A 24,052-nucleotide genomic window follows, 5' to 3' on the forward strand; every position below is an offset into this window, starting at 1 on the left:
AATTCACTGCTCTGAAAAGGAGCGGTGAAGCTACTCGCAGGGAGAGCTGATTTTGCATCAGCTGTCATCGCGCCGAAGCAATGATGTATTGCTCTGGGTTCCGTGGCGAGTTAAAATGTTAATTATTGGGGTCCATTCGGATCTCAATAATTAACATCATGAATAGGCCCCTCAGAGATGAATTTTAGAAGTTCTACAGCTGTTTCAGAGATCTCCCTAGCAGGAAAGTCTCCCGTAACCAATTGTTTGCTCAAAATCAATTGTTTTTAGCAGGAAATAAAGTGCGTTATGTTATAGGAGAGGTGGGGCCATGATGTAGATAGCGGGTTCCTGCCGCACTATGTGCTCTATTTACTGTACAAAGCCTTGGGTGGAGATAAAGTGAACTTAGATAAAGTACCAGCCAATCAGCCCCTAACTGCTATGTTACAGGCTGTCTTTGAAAAATGACAATTAGGAACTGGTTGGCTGGTACTTTATCTCTATCCAAGGCTTAGTACATAGGGCCCGATTCAGACCCGCTCGCAAGCACATTGCGCTCGCAAGTGGGTCGTTGGCCCGGCGAGCGCAAGCCCCGTAGCAAGTGAGAAATCACTGTCTCTGGGGGTCGCTACAAGACGGGGCGGCTGTCGATGTTGATCGACAGCTCGCCCCGTTTTGTAGGCGGGGAGGGGGGGGGTGGCTGAACAAACGGAGGCGTTCCCGAAGGAACGCCTAACGTTTGTGGGTGGCCCTACTGACATCACTCGTGATGTCAGTAGTGGACTTCCTGCTCTATTAGAGCAGGAAGTCCACTCGGGCTTGCGGGCCCTGAGACTCTACCACAGGGTCTCCTTGCAAGTCCGATGATCACGATAATCGCGACCATCTCCTGCGCGCTCGCACTAGCTGTGGGTGCGCACCCACAGTTTTGCGAGCGGACAGGAAAAAAAATAATAAATTCCTCCCCGCCCTGATTCAGAGCGTGCGCTCGCAAATAGCGAGCGCCTCTGAATAAGGCCCATAGACCCCTGTGACTATGTCAGCAGGGCTATCAGCATGAGTTAGGAACGAACACACCGTCCATGTTTACATTGATCCGTAAAACATTAAACAGCGTGTAGAGACCCATTCATACCCTGCATTATTCTTGCATAGGAAGAGAACTTTCAATAAATCAATGTGTACTTTTATTTCCCTGAAGGGTATCATGGGCAATACATTTTTATGATTGCACAATGAGGTCTCTGCACAGCACAGTAATTGTCGCTTAAAGTATCTCCTGGCCTAGCACAAATGGAGACGGGCTGCCTCTACTATAGTGGTTGTCGAAACTTGACCTGTAACGATATGCAAATGCCATGCAAATATATTTAAATCTACCTAACTCAAGTTTTCTGATTTGTGAACAGAGATGTTTTTTTTCGAATTAGCCGATTTTTGCAGAAACAGAAGACGCCATCTGCAGCATGATTTGTAATGGGAAGGGGTGATGTGTGCACCTCCCCATGTGAATGGGGTGTAAAACTCAAATCCACACGGATTACCCAACAGGACCCACCCTCATTAAGTTGAATGTTTCTGGCCTTATTCAGCGTTTCACACCCGTTTCTCCCTCCAAGGCTTAGTACATAGACCCATAAGTTATTCTGCTCTCTGGCGGTTCTGAGTTCTGAATATGATAGTGGGGATCCTGCATGGGACACAAAGACAAATCCCACAGGAGAATCACTCATCGTGCAATACAACCAGAGCAACAAAAATTATTTCTTCAGGAAATCCATGTACTGTAAATGCAATACAGTCGCACTACAGGCGAAGATAGTGGACCTGAGCACCCGGACAGTGGGAAACGCGTTTTACATCTGCTGCGCCACTCAGTTGTACATTACCTCCTTCCTCTACTATTTGGCTCCAGTGTGGAACGGAGCCAATTCTAAGGTGCATACACACACAACGATTTTTTTAACGATTATCGTTAACGATATCATTTATTATTCAATCGTTGAAAAAATCGTACACTATCTGAGTTAAAACGATGGGCGATTATCGTTCATGCGCATTCACGTTTGTAGTTCAGCCAGACTGACCAACTTAATGATTTTCAGTAAGGGAATTTGCAAAAATCATTTGTAGTTCAAAAAAAATCGTTCATTGCATTCAGTAAATGAACGAATTTAGAAAACGATTTTCGTTCATTTTTCCCTTCAAAAAATGAACGAAAATCGTTTACTAAAATCGTTCATTTACTAAATCGTTGTGTGTGTATGCAGCTGTACTGCTATACTTCAATCAATACAATGGATTATCAAAGTCCTCATAACGCAATCATCACAACTTTGCTGCTCCTCATATAAGACACGTATAGCCAAGATTCCATTGTAGTTGTATATCTATATAATAATTGTGTAAGGCGGTCCAGTCTCCACAATGCGTATGCAGCGGAAGCCTGGGCGCCAGCCCCAGCGGCTCCCACTGTGCGCGAGGGAGACGGGACAGATCTGGAAGAGGAGGACCGGCTGCCGGGGGTAAGTATGAGAGTGGGGGCGGAAAAAAGCAATGGGGGGGGGGTAGAGCCATGATGATGATGAGGTGGGTCCGGAGCCTTGGTGGAGGGGGATGGGCGAGTTTGAGCAGCAACGGTACAGGGGTGTTGGTGGTGGAGATTGAGGTGACCCGGCATATGCCAGATCTATTATACTGGTATATAATAATTGTTTTTAATAAAAGAAAAACAACTAACCAAGGGGATTTGTTCCTATAGAGTACGAGGAAATTAGCTGTTTACATCTCTTAACTCACAATGACAGGAGTGGATGGCAACAGGAGATCGCTGCCAGTTCAGCTCGGCTTCTCTAATAAGGATAAGGCCCGAGGTCCTGGAGCATGTGCTTATAAATTCCTATATTAACATCTGGTGTTTTAAGTACTTATAAATTCCCATATTATCCTCTTTACAGCTGAACCAATGACTGGTTGCCAGTACGGTATACTAGATAGTTAAATAGATGAGGGTGCTGAGACTATTAGGGTGTTTATACCTCAAGGAGCTCTTGAAATTTATAGACCGTATGCCGTAGCCTAGCAGAGATTAACTTCTGGTCTCCAGCCAGAGGATGCTGAAAGCCCCAGATAATTGCAGATTCTTCTCATTATAATAAACTGGAGGAATGCAGTACGTCCCTTTCACGTTGCATGCCAGTTCTATGTCCCAGCACGACTGCACTGGAAGGGTCTGACCATTACGCCAAATAGAATAGGCATTAGCTTTATTTTTTTGGACTTTTTTGTTTTCCCAAGATACCTTTGACAAAGTCGCAAAGGCAGGAGATCAGGGAGAGCAGATGTGACTTGTGTGATTTTGTTATCAAATTAAAGCAGCCAACTAAAAGGCCCCCGGTCTGCTGCAGCAAATCATGACACTGTACCCAGCATTTACTGGAGCACTGCATCCTGCCAACTGGTCTGCATCTTACCAGGTGTTACCTGACCAGAGACCCATTTGCTACATGCAGCAGGCAAGACAGGCACCCGCTTACAGTATGGCAACGCTGTTTGAGGGCTTTGAAGAAAGGGCCTTTTAATTTCAATACATTTATTTTTTTGCAACTTGATCCTTACCAAACAGCAATTTTGCACGTAAAAACGGAAGAGGAGGGGAGCGTTATAACAGATGGGCAGTGGCATGTTGGCGGGCACATTTACTTACTAGTATTTGGGGACCCACCATCGGGGATGAAATTCTAAGCAGGAGATATTAGTGATATTACCTATATATTATATAATGGATGCCTCCAATACTTTAGTCCATCAAAAGAAGGTGGAAATCAGCATCAGTTCTGGTTGGTTCATACATGGACACATGGGCGTAACTACCATAGGTGAAGGGGGTGCAGGTGCTATGAGGCTCAGAGCTGAGAGGGGCCCATCTTCCTTGTTAGAGTTACATGTGTTATAAACATTTTTCACCATTGGGTGGTACATAAGGGCCCTTACAAACTTTTTCTATGGTGCCTTCAAATGTGATGTAGTTATAATCCTGACAGACAGGATGCCAGCCCTTAGAATGCCACCACCGGAATCCTGACACCTGTCAGAATCCCAACATGCGGCATCCTGACGGTAAGTACTGGGGTTAGGGGGACCTCCAGGCTTGCCCACCCTCCAGATTTGGACGGGAGCCTCCCGATTTTCGGGTGCCGCTCCCAACCCCCTGGAAAGGCAGGCAAGCCTCCCGGAAGGAGGGGCCCGGTGACGTGATTCACGCTGAATCGTGTCATCATGGCCCCGCCCCCTGCTTCACAATGCCGAAAATAACGGCATTGTGAAGAGGGGGCGGGGCCACGATGACGCGATCACGTGGCTCCGCCCCCAAAAGTGATGTCATGGCCCGGGCACGCCCCCCGGTGCTAGCCAACAATCTGCTCCCTCCCGAGAGGAGGGCACTGATTGTCGGCAAGTATGAGGTTAGGGGAGAAAGTTAGGGTTATGGACTAAGGGGGTACGGTTAGGTTTAGGGTGCAGGGGGGGTTAGGTTTAGGCAACAGGGGGGGAGGGTTAGATTTAGGCAGTGTGGAGGGAGGGTTAGGGGTAGGGAGAGGGTTAAGATACTGACCGACAAGTGTCAGTATCCTAACCCTGACAGGGTGCCGGCATCTGGATTCTGACCCCCGGGATCCCCAGCGACAGCATCCCCTACCCAACCCCTTCAAATACCTAATTACGCCCCTGCATGGGCATGATGAGATGTTGTGCGTCTGCTGGCGTGTATAAGGTATTGTGACGTACATACAGTATAAGAGGTGGGAAAGAGGAAGGAGCCAAGTCGTGACAACCCGCTAAGACTTTCTGCCATCACTAATACAGAACGCGTGCCAGCAGCCAGGGCTTACCTGCAGCCAGAAAAGTTAGTAATTACGTTATTTCCTCCGCTATTGTGTATTTCTGTATTTGCTTCCTAGTGTTATCCTAGTGCCGTTCCCCTCCCATACTATCCGCCGCATGCTAGCACAGAGCAGTCTAGATGCAGTGAAGCTTATATTATCGACACAATAGACATGGCAGCTGGGAATTATGTCCCCGTTCTAATTAGCGGCCACTCTCTCTGGCTAAGTCATTTATAATTGCATCTTTTTTGCCCTTGGCGTGGATACCAATAAAAGCAAGTCCAAGAAAATCCTCAAGTAGCGACTTGGAAACAAGAGGATTTCATTTTTAACACTAATAACACACATATTGCCTGGATCCAAAACAGAGGCCGTCGATGTCCGCATCCGGAGAGCTTTGTTGTTTTATACACTGGATGTGTTCCAAGGGATAAGGTACAAGGGCACGCCAACAGCATTCGCTTTCTCCCTCATTCGCACAAACACTGGGTGACGGCCCTAACAGTGTGATGTCATGCAGATGTTGGTGGATGAATGTAATAGGAATTCTGTCATCCAGGTCATATATTTTCAAAATATGTCTCCCGTCTCCTGGGCCGTAACTAGGGTAGTGCGACCAGTGCCATGGCACAGGGCACCGCGGGGCAGGGGCGCTGTTTGGGCCTGTCAATTTTCTTGTTTATTATCATTTACCCCCAGCATCTCCTGGCTTCCCCTATCTCTTCCCTGGCCCTTCCCCATGAGGCCATGGCCCTATTTCAGGTGCACTATCTTATGTCCCTATTTAAAAAATGGGGTCGCGCCCATGCTCTCTATGGCACAGGGCACCAAAAAGTCTAGTTACGGCTCTGCCGATCTCACTGTTGTCCGACATTGCTTGGTGGAGAATAATCTTATAATTCACAGGCAGCAGAGTGCACTACTGTACCTGCTATTTGGGAATGCGTTGATCTCAGGGCTTGTTCACACAAATGGGGAAAAAACACACGAAAAAAATTGATGCACGCTTTTGGTGCATCTTAACATTGTATTCTCCATGCGCTTTTTATGCGTCACAATATTACCAATGTAATCTTTTGTACTGGCAGCATGCATTAACTCAGGAGAAATAGGTTGCACCGCGTTCTGTCATTTTACAGCTTCTCATTGGGAACCGTATCATTGACACTTAGGGCCTAATTCAGCTCGCAGTTGCTAACACACACGCAACCGGCCGATTGTTGCGCTCCGCGTATGAGCACACATCTCAGAACCGGCCGCTGCGATGGGGACTACGATCGCAGCGGCAATGCTAACCGATCGCAGAGTGATTGACAGTACGTGTCGTTTGTGGGTGGTAACGGGGGAGGGGCGGTCGGGCCAAATGCAGACGTGCCACTGCGTTCGCGAGCCGTTTCAGAGGCGTGCATAAATTATCCACTGCAAAGCCATACGCAGTGTGAGGTCTCATAGCGTGCGTGGCTATTAGCAATTCCTGAGTAAGGTCAGGGCTTGTGCAAGTGTGCGTATGGGTCCGATGGTACTCGATTGTACCGATGGTTTCGCTATTCTAAGTATTATGGATGTGCGTATGGTGCAGTGGTTTGGCTTGCTATCGCAGTTGAACTGCGTGCATGCGCAGGATTGCATTTTCCATGCATTTATAAAAGTGAAAAGAGTTCAAATCAGCAGAATAGGTGTGAAGGTGTCAACAAGCCCTAAATAGTGATTTATTTTTTTTCTGGCTTGGTGTCCATTACATAAAGGACATATAGAAATCATACAGTGCTGTATATAGTATAATATAATATTTATTTTCATACTCTGCGTGTGGCGTGATACATGTCTGTATTACATAGCGGAATTATTAATGAGGCAAGGAATAGCATGTAAAACATGAAAGACATTTTTCCCTCTATTGAGGGTATTTTATGGCCGTAGTTTAGGATGCAGCGCTTAGTAGCTTAGGACCCAGAAGAACTAGATGTGAAATATTGTGGTGTGTGTGGGCATTGCTTTATACTCCAATGAGTTTGATGACATACAGTAGCTTTTGCAAATATTAGGAGTATTAGGATTTATCATTCATTAAGTCTATTGCCAAAACAATATGTACCTTTTCAGCTTTAGGGGCCTATTCATTAAACCTAAAAATTCTCTGGAGATAATTAGGTTTAGAACTCTCATGGAGTTCTACCTAATTATGGCCCTCATTCAGAGCCGCACGCAAGCGGGCGCACGTACGTTAGGCGTACGTACAAAAATATTTAAATTCAATGGCTCGCTCGTATTTTCGTTCGCATCTAAAATTCCTCCCTAAACTCTGACGACCCCTCCTCTAACTAACGAGCGTACGAAATAGCGAGCGTACATCCCCGAAATGGCTTGAAAGGAACGCACGCACAAGTATAAACAGGAAGTGGCCTTGTCAGATGTCGATTACCTGCTCCTTTATTCTGCCTACCTCCATCAATCGTATCATGCCAATCAATGTATCAATTAGCTTAATTGTTTTTTTTTTTTCAACACAATGCAAGAAACTTTACTCTTCTCTGTGTTTGTGTTTACCCGCAGAATACGTACGGATGAAACATTCGCTTTTATTGTTTAAAAAACATGTTAACCACAATTAAACAATTGTACTATTGCTGTGGATCCCCGCATATTTCCCTGGGTTCATTTCTTTATTTAAATTTGCTTACGCATGTCACTGCATCAAGCCTATCCTAACTCTCCAGAGATTTCTGGCCCTGTCGAACACATGACTCATACACTAACCAATAAAATTGCTCCTGTTAATTTCCAAAATACATTAGCCAATCAGAAAATTTTTACACACTTTATCAAAAATGATTTTTAAGAAAAACACCATTGCCATCATGAGAGCCTCCGCATTCACCAGGCGTGAGCTGCTGGTGCTTACGGAGGTCATGGATCGCCGGATCACCAGCCAGCCAGAACCCATGACCAACCGGCAGAAGCGCTCCGCGTATGCGGAGGTACGGTCCCGCCTGCGGTCCTTCGGATCACGCCGCAACATCGGGCAGCTGGAGCGCAGGTGGTCCGACCTGCAACGGCGAACGCCCCGCTTGCTGGCATGCTTTCGCATGCAGATCCTGGCAAGTAAGTGTTATGTATTGTGGTTTTAATGTTTGTGTTTGTGGGGCAAACTGCGTGTGCATGTTTTCCTGTCTGTTCTATTTATTATTTGTACTCATATCTGCGTGTGCATGTTTTCCTGTCTGTTCTATTTATTATTTGTACTCATATCTGCGTCTGCATGTTTTCCTGTCTGTTCTATTTATTATTTGTACTCATATCTGCGTGTGCATGTTTTCCTGTCTGTTCTATTTATTATTTGTACTCATATCTGCGTCTGCATGTTTTCCCTCTTTTTATGAATTTTTAATTCTACTGCTATTTTTTGGGGTTTTATTTATTTTTTCTTTTTTTTTTTTGTTTGTTGGCCCGGATTTGTCCATAAACTAAACGCAATTTATTTGACATATTTTAGGGGGACAGCCAAGACTCCGCCGTCAACGTCGGCGTTCCCGCCCACTCTCCCCAACCCCCAGCCAACACTCCACCCCAAATCTTTCCCCTATTCCCCACTCCTCCCCATCCTTCCCAGACCCTCTCCCGGAAATGTCGGGCCTCCTTCCCCTCCGTCCCACTTCCCCCTCTCCTCCACCCACCCCTCTTCCAATTACCCCCTCCCCGGAGTCCAGCATAACTCCGCCCCATTCTTTGGGGAATGACGGATCCTCCGAGGAGGATCATGGAGGTTTTGCCGGAGCTCCCGATTTGTTTCCCGGTATGTTTTTTTTTTTTTTTTTTTAAAGCACAAACTGTTTGTATGTAATCATGTGTCGTGCCTTTCTTCGTGTTTTTGTGGCTTGACTTTTGTTGATTGTGAAGGTTTGCCTTTACCTCTTCCTGGTGATTTAAGCATACACATATCATACCTGTGGGAATTTGTACCTAGGCCTTGTATTTTTGCCAGGCCACCCTTTTTATTTATGTTTTTGGGTTTAGGAGTGATTTTTTTTTTTTTTAATGTTTTTCTGTGGAGTCCCTATTGTTGTATTAACCCACACACTTTTCTCACCCACAGAGGAACAGAGGCGTCGGCAAGAGGTGGCGGATGTTGTGGGGCAGATGCGCCACCATGTAATCGGCCTTCTGGTGGCCCTCGACCGGCTGTCTGGCCTCCTTCGGCATTAGTTTTTTTTTTTTGTTGTATTTGCCCAATAAATTTTTAAAGACAAATATACGTTGTGGCTCATTTTTAAAAACCAAAACCAAGATAGTTTAGCCTGACATAAGTTCCTGCAAGGATTTCCCTTTTTTAAAAGTTAGATTGTGTTTTGTCTTTGTATGTCAAACAGACACCAGAAACACATAACAGTAACAATGTAATTTCCCTTTTTGGGTGTAGTGTCAATTTCAGATTTCTACATTTTCCAGGTTCCTACTTGGTGCGCAAGCTGCTTAGGCCAATCTTACAAATCCCAAGGTTGGGCCAGGCTTCCTTTTGGTGTGGATTGGAAAGCTGAAAACATATTTCAGTTTTGCTCAACTGGCGTCAGTACTGGTTTACCCCTTAGTCAAATGTAACTTGTGTTAACCTGGTTACACTTGCTGTTAACGTCCCAAAAAAGGAAGACCATTTCACTCTTAAAACATTTATTCACCACATAACAGAGAAAACAAAGTGGTCACTCCCCAAAAAAATACACAGTGATAAATTCAAATACAACACATACCAAGAAAAAATTAAATAAAAACACAAAATCAAGAACTGGTTGACGAAGGACCATGCCAACATGATTCCACAAACATGGCGTTGCGATATGGGTTCCAGAATATATGCCCAAAAGGACCAGATCCAGGTTTGGTAAGGGTAGCAGGAAGTAGTGAGCGTTGGAGTGCCAAAGATTATGTGAACAAACAGAAGATGGTGAGAAAATTAAAAATAAATTAGATGTTTGCCAAAAAAAACAAACACATTAGGTATAAACACTGGAGTTTTGAACAAACTTACCTAAAAAATCTGGCCACCACATCATCGCGTATGGCCCCCCCACATACTGACCTTCGACCAACCTCGGGGGGGCCATCCTCAGGTAAGGCATCCTCTGGCTGCATTGGGACACCACTCCTTATGGCAATGTTGTGAAATATCCCACACAGGACCACAATTTTAGACACCATATCCGGCACATACATGAGCTCGCCACCAGAGCGGTGGAGGCATCTGAATCGGCCTTTTAAAAGGCCGATACAGCGCTCCACCACTTGCCTGGTGGCTGTAAGTGCGGAATTATACGCACTTTGTGGCCCTGGTGTGGGAGCCAAATAAGGAGTGAGCAGCCAGGACATGCAAGGGTATCCACTGTCTCCTGTGAACAAAAATAGACCACATCAGGAACACTGTGTATCAAGCTTAACATTGTTATGTACTAAAGGTCTCCACTTACCCAGAAGCCACGCATCACCAGCTTGTAGGTTGGTTAATTTCTGCCATATCCCTGATTGCCGGATGACGAAGGAGTCATGAGCACTTCCGGGTAATTTAGCATTCAGGGACAGGATCTGGAGGGAGGCATCACATACCACCATTACATTCAGGGAGTGATAGTGTTTCCTGTTTCTAAATATTGCCTCCAGCCGTGCTGGAGGCTGAAGTGGTATGTGAGTACCATCCACAACCCCTATGATGTGTGGGAAGCCAGCTATTTGGTAAAAATTGGCCTTGGCCACACTAAGGGCACCCATATCCAAAGGCATTTTAATAAAATGATGGAGGTGCTTGAAAAGTGCCTCCATCACTGCCCTCAGGATCCGGGAAAAGGAGGATTGGGAGATGCCCGCCACTATTCCCACCGTTGTTTGAAACGATCCTGAGGCACAGAAATGTAACACCGCCATAAATTGCGTCAGTGGTGGTATTGCTGTTGGACTGTCAATTTGCCGCTCAAGATCACTTTCTATTAATGAGAGAGTGTCTATGATGATTTTGGGAGGTAGACGGTAGCGTCTTAAAACCTCATCATCGGGCATTCCAAAAAGGGTGACACGTGTTCGAAATATCTGGGGCCTTGCATGCCTACGATGCCTACGCCTGGGACGAGTTTGAGGTTGGTCGTCTTCCGGGAGCAGGGCCAGAACAATTCGCCCCAGATCTACCTGAAATTCAAAGTTTACAATGTAAGGCTTTTGAGCCACCCCAAAAGTAAGAAAAAACAACTTAGCTTTCTGATACCATCCATAGCTGCTTACATGCCGGGGTATTGTCATGATACGTATAAACTGTAAAAAAGGCAACAATGAGACTTCAAAAATTTAGAGGGTGTTTTTTTTGTTTAAAAATTGTTGCAAGCCAACACAGAAAATAGCGGAAAAACACATTTGGCCATCGATGAAAACTACATTGCACACCGTACGTCAAATAGGGTTCAAATGGACCCAAAAAATGGAAAAGGGAAAAGCAAAACTGGATTATATGATGAATAAGCCGTCAAAAATGCGGTAATTCATTCGCAAATGCAAGTCACTACACCAACAGTCAAAAATGCGGTAAATTATTCGCAAATGCAAGTCACTACACCAACAGTCAAAAATGCGGTAAATTATTCGCAAATGCAAGTCACTACACCAACAGTCAAAAATGCGGTAAATTATTCGCAAATGCAAGTCACTACACCAACAGTCAAAAATGCGGTAAATTATTCGCAAATGCAAGTCACTACACCAACAGTCAAAAATGCGGTAAATTATTCGCAAATGCAAGTCACTACACCAACAGTCAAAAATGCGGTAAATTATTCGCAAATGCAAGTCACTACACCAACAGTCAAAAATGCGGTAAATTATTCGCAAATGCAAGTCACTACACCAACAGTCAAAAATGCGGTAAATTATTCGCAAATGCAAGGCGCTACACCAACAGTCAAAAATGCCGTAATTCATTCGCAAATGCAAGACAAAAAATGGACTTACCCAACTCGAATATATAAGATGTCCTCAAAAAACTTCTTTGGGTCCGAAAACAAAAAAAAACTAAAAAAGATGAAATGAGTGTTAAACAAATTAACTAACCACAAAACAGAAGAATACACCAATTGGCCACAAATTTGAATGCACAAAACTTACCAAATCAGGAAAGGATGTTGAAAAAATGAAAAAAATGCGAACGGAAAAACCAAAGAAATGTAGCAAAAACAAACAAAAAAACAACTCTCCAAAATCCTCCAAACGCAACCAACCAACCAAATCCAAACCACTTAACCGACAACACTCCAACAACCCCACCTCGAATCCACACACACCAAGCCATAAATAGTGTTTATTTTCCCGCACAAATTAAGGATGAATCATAGGGACGCACAATCAATGATGCGGCCGCAAACTAACGACGCATGTATAAATACGTCACGAAATCACATAGAATTTCTGGATGATTTCATGCTGGAAGCAGAGACATGGCTTCAAACCAGGGAAACAATGGTCAAAATTGCGGCGGTAAGGCCTTCATGCATTTTGTGTCAATGAGTATTTTAAAACATAATATTGTGCAAGTTGTGAAGTGGCTAAATCTGCATATTTACCCAAATAGGTGAGGAGGATGACATGGAAGAGACTGCTGGCCCCAGTCAACCCGCCAAAGCTGCAAAAAAAAAAAGGCAGCCACATTTCACAAGCAAGGAGATGGAGGTTTTGATCCAGAAGTGCGTTGACATCCTGCCCCAGGCAGCCAGGAATATGAGCCAAAGCCAGAAGTGGAGAATGTGGGAGGAGGTCGCCTTTGCTGTCAATAGGGTGGGTGATTATGTCCGTCTAGCCCGGGATGTCAAACGGCGGTAAGTAAACACTTTCCCATCCTATAAACAAACCCCATTGTAAAAAAAAGGATAATGGTTCCAAATTCATTCCACAGATGGGCAGACTTCAAATATCGTCTAAAACAAAAACTTGCCGACAGGGCTAGGCATGCAAGGGGGACAGGTGGGGGTCCCACCCCTGTGTCATTGGAGTTGACAGACTTAGAAGAGATGGCACAGGGGTGTGTGCAGGCTGTGGAGGTGTTTGGCGTGTCCAACATGGATACGGACATGCCAGACTTTGCGGCTCCTCATGTTGGCCAAGGTAAGTCTTGTGATGTCACCAACTCAGAAATGCTATTGTGCCAATATGTAGATTCTAATGTGAGTCTTTTCTCCAATTTCCTAACAGAGACAGAGGCGGATGAGTCTGCTCCAGAGGGGAGCCTTGGCCGCAGAATTTCTGCTGACTCTGCAGGGGAGGAACCAGTACATCCGGCTGAGGACCCTGCAGAAGCCAGTCCAGGGCGTGCCCCCTCGCAGGCAGTGGGCCTCCTCACAGAACTCAATTTTAAATCGGATTGCCATACGGAGATTCTGCAGAGGATGGACGCCAGTCTGATACGGGTGGCTGAGGCCCTGGAGCAAAATGCTGCGGCCAACGTGACCATTGCTCAGGCCCTGGCGGAAAATACCAGGGCCAACATCCGCATCGCCGATGGCCTGGAGCAGCTCGTTCGCCAGCACATGGTGGAGCCGACCTCCCTTCCTGCCGGAACATCCAGATCCTCCACCTCTGGCACAACATCAGGCAATCCTCCAAATGTGCCTAGCCCTGTGCCTAGTCCAGAGGCCACAACATCTGCCTCTGGACAGGCCAGCCCGATGGCATCCCGGACCCGGTCTGGCGCCCACCCTCACCCAGCCAAACGGGCGAGAAAACGGTGACAGCAATGGCGACTTTTCCCACTTTCCTTCTGTGCTTGGCTCATATTCCTTTCTGGTCAAAACTTCCCTCTCCTTTCTTGTGAAATGTTTTTAAATTTTGTATTTACGCTTATGTTAGTAGTTATGTTTTTTTTTTTTTTTGATCAAATATCTTGGCCACAAAAAAAGGCAATACAATATTATGCCAATTTGTTTGTGTGTAAACAATAAATTAAAAACAAAACACTGACATTGTATTGTGACATTATTGTACAAATGGGTTACATTTAATCCTGGCCTTAAACGCAAAAACTGACCCTCTTTTTTAAAAAAAAAGGCCTCTTTAAGGAACGTTTAAAAAAACACATAGCGATGCAAATTCCACAGTAAACCAAAAAAAAGGGGAGCTAATTAAAAGATGATGACATTATTGTTACAATAGGCCATAACCACCAAATTGTGGCCAAAATAAAAGCCCAAAAATGTACGCTAATTGATTATGTAATCATGACATTAGCAGCTCTGATTTCCACCTGCGTACGCTTTTGTGCTATCCCAATAAACTGCTTTCCAAACACATACCAAGCCGGATTTCAATCCAACACTAATTACTTTACTGACCAGCCGCGATTAATCGCTGCACCATCGTGGAGTCCCGGGACGGAGGAGAAGGCCATCGCCAATGTGGTCGAGTAATCCTGACCCTAAGCTGTGCGAGCATTTTGAAGGGAAAGCGGATGTTTCAGTGACGTATGAGACGGTCCGAACACATTTGACGTTCGCATCTGCTAATGTATGTACGCCCCAAAAACGCCTCGCCACGCCTGCGTTTTTTCATCTCCACCCCCGTCAACACCCAAAAACGCCCTGTTCTGTCAATCACATTTGACATGTCACTTCCTGTACGCTATTTTAGGAACGAGAGAAAAAAAGCTCGCAATCTGCCGTACGCACATGCGCGGTGTAACACCGACGCATGCGCGGTTAGTCAACATCGGAACGCAACGAGCGTACTGTTGTTAACGTGCGGCTCTGAATGAGGGCCTATATGTGGTATTCATCATTCCACCTCTCCATAAGTATCTATTCCGAAAAGCTGCCATTTTTGCGATGACAGCTTTTCGGGAAATAGATACTTTTCCCTGCCTACACTACCTTATCGCATCTGGAAACAGTGCTGCGCATGCGCTGTTACATCTGTAAAACCAGCGCATGTGCAGCACTGCCTACAGATGCGGTAAGTTTGTGTACCCCCCCCTCCCCCCTCCGCTCACCTCCCCCCCCCCCCCCGACTTACCTGTCCGCGCAGCAGCCTCCGGCTCCATCCTGCTGGTCTGTCATGTGGTTTCCCAGCAGACCACATGACAGATTAGAGAAAAAAAAACTTTTTTTTTTTTGTCTAAACTTTCTTGTGCTCTGCTGGGGAGCACACATGTCCGACCAGCCTCCGGAGCCTGAGGACGGAGCAGAGCGTCGGAGGGACTCGTCGGGGGACCTGCACACGCGGATACAGGTAAGTCTATTCTGCTATTCGCCACCTCACAGTGGTAAATAGTAACTGCATCAAATTCCGAAAATTCATAATTTTCGGAATTTGATGAATACCACAATTTCCACATCCCCATACTAATGTACTAATGTACTAATGTATGGGGAGTGTGGAAATGAACGCTGGGGAACTTAGCAAGGAGATATCTGTGATATCTCCTGTGCTAAGTCTGTTCATGAATACCAAAATAACGTTATTTAAGGAAAATGTCCTTAAAAAAGTTATTTTAGTGTTGATGAATAGGCCCCTCAAACTGAATACACACTATACGATGTGTGTACCCAGCGACGGCATGACGCATTGGAACGATATATCAAACCGGCCATATACACTACATGCCCTAGTATATGAACGCACGCTATATCGTTCCATGCTAAATTGAGCAGCATGGCGTGGTGCATTGCATCACAGCATATGGGACGATGCAGTGAACGACCGCCGGGCAAGCGCGATCGGGCATACACACTACACAATCCGCACTATATATAATTTCGATCCGCGTCAGAACGATATATCGTAAGACGCATCACATGGTGCGTACCCAGCTTAAGTTTACAGCACTCCATGGCTTGCTCTGCAGCAATCTAATTAGGTTAAGTCGTTGCATAACAGACACCACTCTGCAGCATTAACACTGTCTGGCTCCACCGAGACTTCCAACTTCATTGTGTTATCTTCTCTGCAGCTATTAGCAGAGAGGAATTAAACACTAGCTGCTCCAATCAGGCTACAGCATAGCTCCAAACTGCCCTTATATAGACAGCACAGTCCCAACTGTCTGCCAGTCAGGGTGTTTGGCCTGATTGCTGGAAAGCCTGGAGCTACTGTATGTCCCGCTCACTGCCGCTTTCCGCAGAGCAGCTGTGGACCAATGCCTGCAGCAATGCACTTGTGAATTAGAGGGAGAGCAGGTAGTTTGGGGGTGGCCTAGTGTATTACTCCAGTTGCGCTAGCCACGCCTCAAGGTGATTGTTGGCACACACTGTGAGATTGCCCCATACCGGCCCCCAAAGTATTGTGGTCACACCTTTTATTCAGAGGAGGCGTGGCCATGTCCTGGCGGTCAACAGTTTGCCGCACCTCCCAACATAGAGAGACTGCAAACTGGAACGGGGGTGTGGCCTCTGGGGGGCGTTACCACATTACGGTGGGAGTGACCAAATATCTGCTGCACGCATTGGAGGCACATGACTCAGCTGCAGTGGAGGCACCTGACTCCGCTAAATGCAGAACTGAGTACCTCTCAGCCTCCTCAAAGCAGGGCAAACCTCTCCCGCTCACAGGGTGGCGGAACAATTGTACTACTGTGATATGCCTCATGTATAGGCAAGGAACTACTGTGGTCTACAGTATATCAAGCTCCAAAGCGCCTGCATTTCAAAGATGATTGAAAGCGATATAAATTGTAACACATACTTTTAGAATAGGCCTATAAACCAATATATCCTTATATAGTGAAATGCATCAGACGTGTATATGTACAGTATGTACTTATGAGTAGTCTCTGAGTGCAGGAGTAATCACTCCCTGACTATACTGTTTCAGGGTTTGGGTTGTGTTGCACACAATGGTGTTTCTCCCTGACAGAGTTTCCAGAGGGTTTGACGCAGCTGTTGATTGCAACAAATTTCCCGTGACTAACAACGCACCCGCAGCCACTGACGCAGCACGCTCTTGGAGGGGAGAGGTGCGTTTACAATTGCTGTGGAGTTTTTGAACTGTAGGAGGTATATTTACTTAAGTGCGGGGTTATTAAGAGTGTAGTTGTTGCCCATAGCAACCAATCAGATTCTAGCTATTATCTTCTAGAAGGTGCTAGGTAAATGTTGAGTAGAATCTGATTGGTTGCTATGGGCAACACCTCCACTTCTAAAAACCCACCCTTTAGTAAATATACCCCAAGGAGCTAATGAGGGAGGCAGGGGAAGAGAGGAACTGGGACTATCATGGCAATACCCATGTATTATTAATCCTAGCTCAATAAATGTTGATAAATTATGTATTTATTCAACTAGAATGTATTCTACATGGGTCACTGGCTACATAAGATGTGCGCGCTTTGACGATTGGTCTACCGTGCAGTAGCGTGACAGCAACAATTACCAGAAGAGTTAACAGTGGTGCGGTAACGGAACAGACATTATGTGGCGTGTTATATCATTTAATAATAACCTATGTTACTGTTAGAAAGCTCTTACAAGAATGTAACTTAGGAGCAGTGGAGGCGAGAGGGCATTCTCTGAAATTGGGGGCAAAGGTGAAGATGTAAAAAATTAATTTATCTGTCATTTTCCCAGCGCCGGTTAGAAAGCTAATTTCAGGCCGCTGTAGGTTAAAGCTTCTTATTTGCAGGACCCTATTGTCAGTTTTCATTAATGCTCCCCTTTGTGTACTGTATGTGAATAGGAGGTTCTGTATGGCAGGGGTGTAAAGGTCCGTCTGTACAGTTCCCCCATGTGCGGCCGTAGACATTCATTTCTTGCAGGTACAAAGCGTAGCACCCTAAACACAAGACGCAACAGAGACCCAACACAAACGTCATAAAACATTTGAATCAATCAAACAGCACTAATACAATGCAATGGAAAGCAGAGAGATTGATCTCAAGACTAAGGTCTAGATGTACTAAAGGAGGCGACATGTACTATTTCATTCCATTTCCAATGGCGCCCACATCATGAAATTATAAGTGTTGCCCCAGTCGTAAAATAGTGTGGCCCCCATAATGTAACTATTAAAATAATATTGGCCCCTTAACATGATGTTAAAATAACATGGCACCCTAATATATTTATTTGTAACCTAATTATTATTTTTTTCTCTCTCAAGTAATGTAATGATTGCCCTAATAATTAAAATATTATGCCACCTCTTATGTTAAATTTGCCCCACTGATTTTTTTGAAAATAGGAGTTGTGTGCGGACAGGGAGGGAGGGGGGTTGGTAGTCTTGCAGTATACTGTATATATGCATATGAGGTGCAAAATTGCTAATTTAGGCTGCGCTTATATGTATTTTGTTGGAAACACGGCCCCCTGCTAAGCAGTAACCCCCTGTGATTTATCCATGCTTTTCCAGTATATTCACATGCTCCGGAAGTGACTGTAGTTAGCAAGCTGTAAATAAATACATCACATTCACGGCTAGAATGGGAATTAAACCATCCACACCAGCTCGGCCTGTTTATTACATGCCCCCAAATCATTCTGTGTCTGACAAGTCATTGTAGTCTCCTGGCTAATAAATAAAAAAGCAACGCACTCATTCAGAATAGACAAGGTATAGAATCTGCGCCAAGGTTACCAGTCCCCTTGTTTATCAGAGACATACACGCACACACACACAGACAATAGAACCACAAACACACAAAGAAACACTCACACAAACATACACATATGCACGTGCGAAGGCACAAACACACACACAACACGCACACTGCACAAACGTTTCTTTGTAGTCGTGCTGTCAGCAATGGATTCAAGAGCATGCTTCAAAGGGCAGCCAATGAGATTTATAGCAATCATTTCTGTATGTCGCAAAAATATAACAACGGTACTAAAGTGTCTAGTGAGGTTTTATTGTTTTATGTAGACTCTCTCAAAGTTTTTATCCCCCTCAGGTATTGGTTTGCCTCTTTATTTGTATAATTGACAGAAAATTATTTCAAATTTTGACTTTTTGCCAATTCAATTGTGAGGAAAATCGCTTCAAGTGGAAATGTTAGCTCCTCGATTCTTGGATAAAAGTGGAAAAAAATTAAAATGCTCTTATTTCAGGAAAAATGGGAACTTAGCCACAAAATAGTGTTTGTGTGTGTGTGTTTTTGTGTTAGTGTGTATTTTTTTATTTTATTTTAATCTGAATGCAATGAAAAGTCAATTCCCCCCCCCCACATTTTTTTTTATTACTCAGCAGTGATGTTTTTTTGTCATAAAATCATAAAATACATGTCACTACTATCTTATCAATTGTCATATATATATATATATATATATATATATATATATATATATATAATATCCAGTATTGAATATAGACCAGCACCCTCAAATGCAAAAATATCATTTAATATCCATGAAGTAACCATGGTCTCTTGAAGAAGTACTCACGAAACGGCTGTCGGGACTGTTCCTGCATGTTATTCACATGGTGACATCATGTAGCCTTTATTATATTGGCTACGATAAGTATTGATGTCTCTGTATACTTAAACTTATGGATGGCTTGTTTCCCCTGTTACTTCATGGATATTAAATTATATTTTTTGCATTTGAGTGTGCTGGTCTATATTCCATACTGGATATTTTTTATATTATTGTACTGGACCTGGCACCTCAACTGTGATTACAATACTTGAAATTGTGTGCAGACTTTTTGTTCCTAATATATATAATATATATATATATATAATTATATATATATATATATATATGTTATTAATATTAGGGGGTACTTTGCAGCAAAACACGCATAAAATGTTTAAATTGCATTTTTAATAATGAGCAGCTGAATTTAATTGTTCTCATATATTTTACAGAAATATGAAAAAAAAAAAAAGGAATTTTCCTTTGCTTGTTTTACTCGCATTCTTATTTACATTCATGAATGTTACTTGTGCATAGGACAGCAAATTCTCTGTGTCCAAACCAAATGAAGTGCAGTGAAGCATAGTGACTGCATGTCAAATTATGGCCTATGATAAATACATCTTTGTGGGTCATATTTCATTTTATCCAGTTAATGTTAGTAAATGCCAATATGCAAACAAATAACATGCCCTATACAATTTTATTCACGTTCTACTCGACATATATAAAAGAAGATAAAAAAGAAATGTAAAATATTTTATGATTATTTATTTTAGCAGGTTCTGTCAATTTATAGTTTTATACACATATATTTCTGATTTTATTTATAAAATTTGCTGGTATATTTGGCATCTATACACATTCTGAAAAGGCATCTGTCGACTACACAGGCATAGGGCAGCCATTTTGTAGACTGATCCATTATTTATCACAACACTGGTTCCAGTGACATCCCTGAGGTACTTTATGACTATATCCATGAGGTACTTTATGGCTAATACTTTTGAGGCCTGTTTAATATGAAACACTAGTTCCCAATGATATGGCTCCTGTCCACAAAATGGCCGACTTACTGGTGGAAATGCTATATCACAATCATTCCTTACCCTACAGCAACCAGTTAGTGTTCTGAGGGCTGATGATGATTTTTCTGCATATGTGTCTATAAAATAAGTGGTAAAAAGCAGTATGTATAAATAACGTATTTACAGGCATATGCTGAGGGGTATGCAACAAAATCTGCATTAGTGGCATACGCCCCAGGTTTACAGCAGACATGCTTATACCCACATACATTTATGGACAGAACCAGGCCATAAGCGTAAGTAAATTGTTTAGATAGCAAAAAACACATTGGTTTTTACGTTTGATTTAAATAAAATAATACAGTAGATGTAATGTTCCTTATTACATATGGATAAAAGTCGCTAAATAATTAAACATTCCTTTTATCTCTATGGGCAGGATGTATCAAATAACCCATATAATATGCGATACATCCTGCCCCTTATTGCATCCATAGCAGTGTTTACTAACATTGTATGCATGAATAATTGCGAATAATTAGGTTTGGGACAGTTGTTGTGTGAGGACTTTCCTGTTTATGACCTGGGAGACCAATTGCACATGCGCAAGCTGCCGGGGAAAGGGGTGGGGCACAGTCGGATCTTTTGGACCCCATCCCAATGATTTCTGCAAAAAGAAGACCTTAGGGCTATTTCACACACGGCGGATTTGTCGGTCCGGCAAAAAAAAGTACGTTTTTATTTTTCCCGTTGTTTAATTTCAGTGGAACTTACAAATACATTTGGGCTTTCACGCTGAACGAAGACGGCACGGTCGCCGTGTTACAACCGTGATAACCACTGACTAGGACGGCTGCCGTCTACTGTCTTCAGTTTTAAAGATTGAAAAGAGATTGAAAACACACGGCATTAACATTGCACACGGCGCAAAGCCGTTGCTTGTGAAAGTGACTGATCTACGGAAAAAAAAACCTGACAGTTTTTTCCGGACAAAACCGTTGTGTGTGTAATAGCCTTTAGGCTTCTATAGGCATCTACAGATGGCGTTTCCTATTGGATACACTCTCCGGAAAGTTATGCTTTCCGGAGCATGATACATGTGGGGATTGGCAAAATGCGGTCAAACTTTCTGAAGTTTGACCGCATTTTTGTTTTTAGTAATGCCGTAATATGGGAGTGCATTATGTACATATCAACTAGGGGTTAACAAGAGTTACATTCATTACAATGGGGTTGCCCCCTACATGTAGTAACCCCACTGAAATGAATAGGCCATTGCAATGAATGGGTCATTGATAAGAGTTCAGCTGCACTACATTGCGAATTAACAGTAGGACTGTCTAAAGCTGGGGCTGGTTGAGGAACTTGAGGTGGACACATGATTAATATAATCTATTACTGGAGTTTCCCCCTTAATTTTAAAGAGTTAATGCTACAAGCTGTTTATAAACTGGCAGCCCCATTGAAATGGATGAGGTATTGTAATGAATGGGAAAAGCTCAATACAATGGAGAAACAAGAACCCTGAATTACGTTTAAAGAGAGTTTGATCACTAAAGGCTTATGCCCGTTTTGCTTAGAGACATAATACACAAGTGTTATTTACGCCATGCTATTGGAATAAAACCGTATTCTCAAAATAACACCACTTGCCCATTATGCTATTTTGTTGTCCTGCGTGGCGCTGTCAGTACCTGATTTGGAATCGCACCTCCACGTGCGCATGAACTCTTGTTACAATATAAAAGACTTTAATCATGAATTATTGCAGGTTTATCACAGTGCCGTTTGCAGTAGTAGATTGGCCGAGCTCCCCCTGTGCCCCTTCCACAGCGTATGTGCAGAAAAGAAGGCTCACCCCTGTCTTCCAAAGTGTAAGCAGCAGCCAGACAGATGTAATTAGTCTAAAACTCAAGTTGAAAACAGGCAGAGTATTATACCTGCAGATGCCGTTCCTCCCAACACGCATTGGATTTAGGCCCCCTCCCCTCTCTCTGCATCAAATCCTTGTCAGGACTCGAGTGCCTTAAACCTCCCAGAATAATGCTGTCTGAGATGTACATGGTTTAACAATCCACCTTCACATCTCCAATACACAGCCGCAAGCAAACTGTATGTATTTTTAATTGCAGACTGGAAGACGTGTTTTGATTCCCCCCCCCCCCCCCCCCAAGACGTTCCCATCTCGAAAGAGAACACAAATAGTATTGCTGCCGGTGTCATTGGAAACATGACATGATAAATATGCCTGTAATACCAGTAAGTGTTCTCAAAATAGTCATCGTAGAGCACTTAAAGCACAACAGTAAACAGGTCAACATGAACATGGATAAATACGATAGTAAAGCACGTGTTGTAGTTGCCAAGAGCAAACGAAATACTGTATGTTCCTTTCCATCCACACTTAACGCCAGATCTACTGCATAGATGTACTATACAGCCCAAATTAGGTTCTTCAACCTGTTCTGATACCCATCATAAGTCACTATAACAGGGCAATAAAACGCATCACACTGCTTGCAGTGATCAGTGACTTAACACTGAAGACACCATTTTCTTGCAGCTTCTCTAAGGCAGAGTAAAAATCCAGTATGGTATGCTCTATGCTAGCACTGAGTCCCTTGCTTCTGGAGGTCCACAGGCAGCTGCCTCAGCTGCCTGTCCTTTGACCAGGCACAAACACAGCCACACTCACCATACAGGGTGCATGTATAATGATAAAAGGGATGCTACATGCCCGGGGGAATATGAAAATTAGGCAGGCACTATGATCAACATGTAAAACTTAAGGATGGGCCCTCACAGTAAATTTACCAATAGGGCCCAAAGTATTCGAGCCTGACAATGGTCAGGGGTCGCTGTCCCGCAACAGACATGGGTGTTCTCTTATTCTATCGCAGTTTTGAGGAAAGTTTTCCTGAAGTGTCTGCGCTTCCCGTGATTCGCCACTATCCAGAAAATGAGGAGGAATTCAAGATTCTCTGGGAGAGAGGTGTCAAGCCTTGGAGAGAGATAAATTGGAAACTTTGCCTAAAGCAACCAATCAGCTTCTGACTGTCATTTCAAAGAGGGTGCTAGATAAATGACAGCTAGAAGCTGATTGGTTGGTTGTTTTGGGAAACGTCTTAATTTTTTCTCTCTCCACGGCCTCATACATCTCCCCTTTTGTGATGAATCACAAATGGTCTATACAGTTTTCCAGCACAGTAAAAGCGGGTTGCAGGTAGAAACATCAGCGGACTCAGTACCCAGTGATACAAGTCCCACCCATGATCCAAGCAAACACCCTCATCCACCCAGGAATGCCCCTTTGAGCTCTGCAAATAGGGACATCCTGCCAAAATCGGGACAGCTGGCTGGTGTGTGCGCATTCTCCTAAAACAAACCCACGCTAATCTGTATCATACTTGCCTACCCTCCCGATCCAGCCAGGAGTCTCCCGTAATCGGCATGGTGAAGAGGGGGCGGGGCCACGATGATGCGATCGTGCTGTCACATCCGCCCCCAATGACGTGGCCATACCACTCCAGGCCATACCACTTTTCGCCGCAACACGCTCCCTGTGTGGTTGCCCAATAGCTCCCTCCAGGAAGGAGGGAGCCAAATGGCGGTAACCCTGATCTGTATGTACTGTTATACTGAGCATGTCGCTGCTTTTTTTTTGTTCTTTAAATATTAGAAAGCACAAAATGAAATAATGATAATGAATTTTTTCTGGGGAAAAAAAAACAAAACACGTTTTCTGAGGCAGTGTTAAAAATCATTAGTCACGCTGGGCTAATTTATCTGGAAATGA

Source organism: Taudactylus pleione, unplaced genomic scaffold (genome assembly GCF_031769625.1).
Source record: "Taudactylus pleione unplaced genomic scaffold, aTauple2 ptg000316l, whole genome shotgun sequence".
NCBI lineage: Eukaryota > Metazoa > Chordata > Amphibia > Anura > Myobatrachidae > Taudactylus > Taudactylus pleione.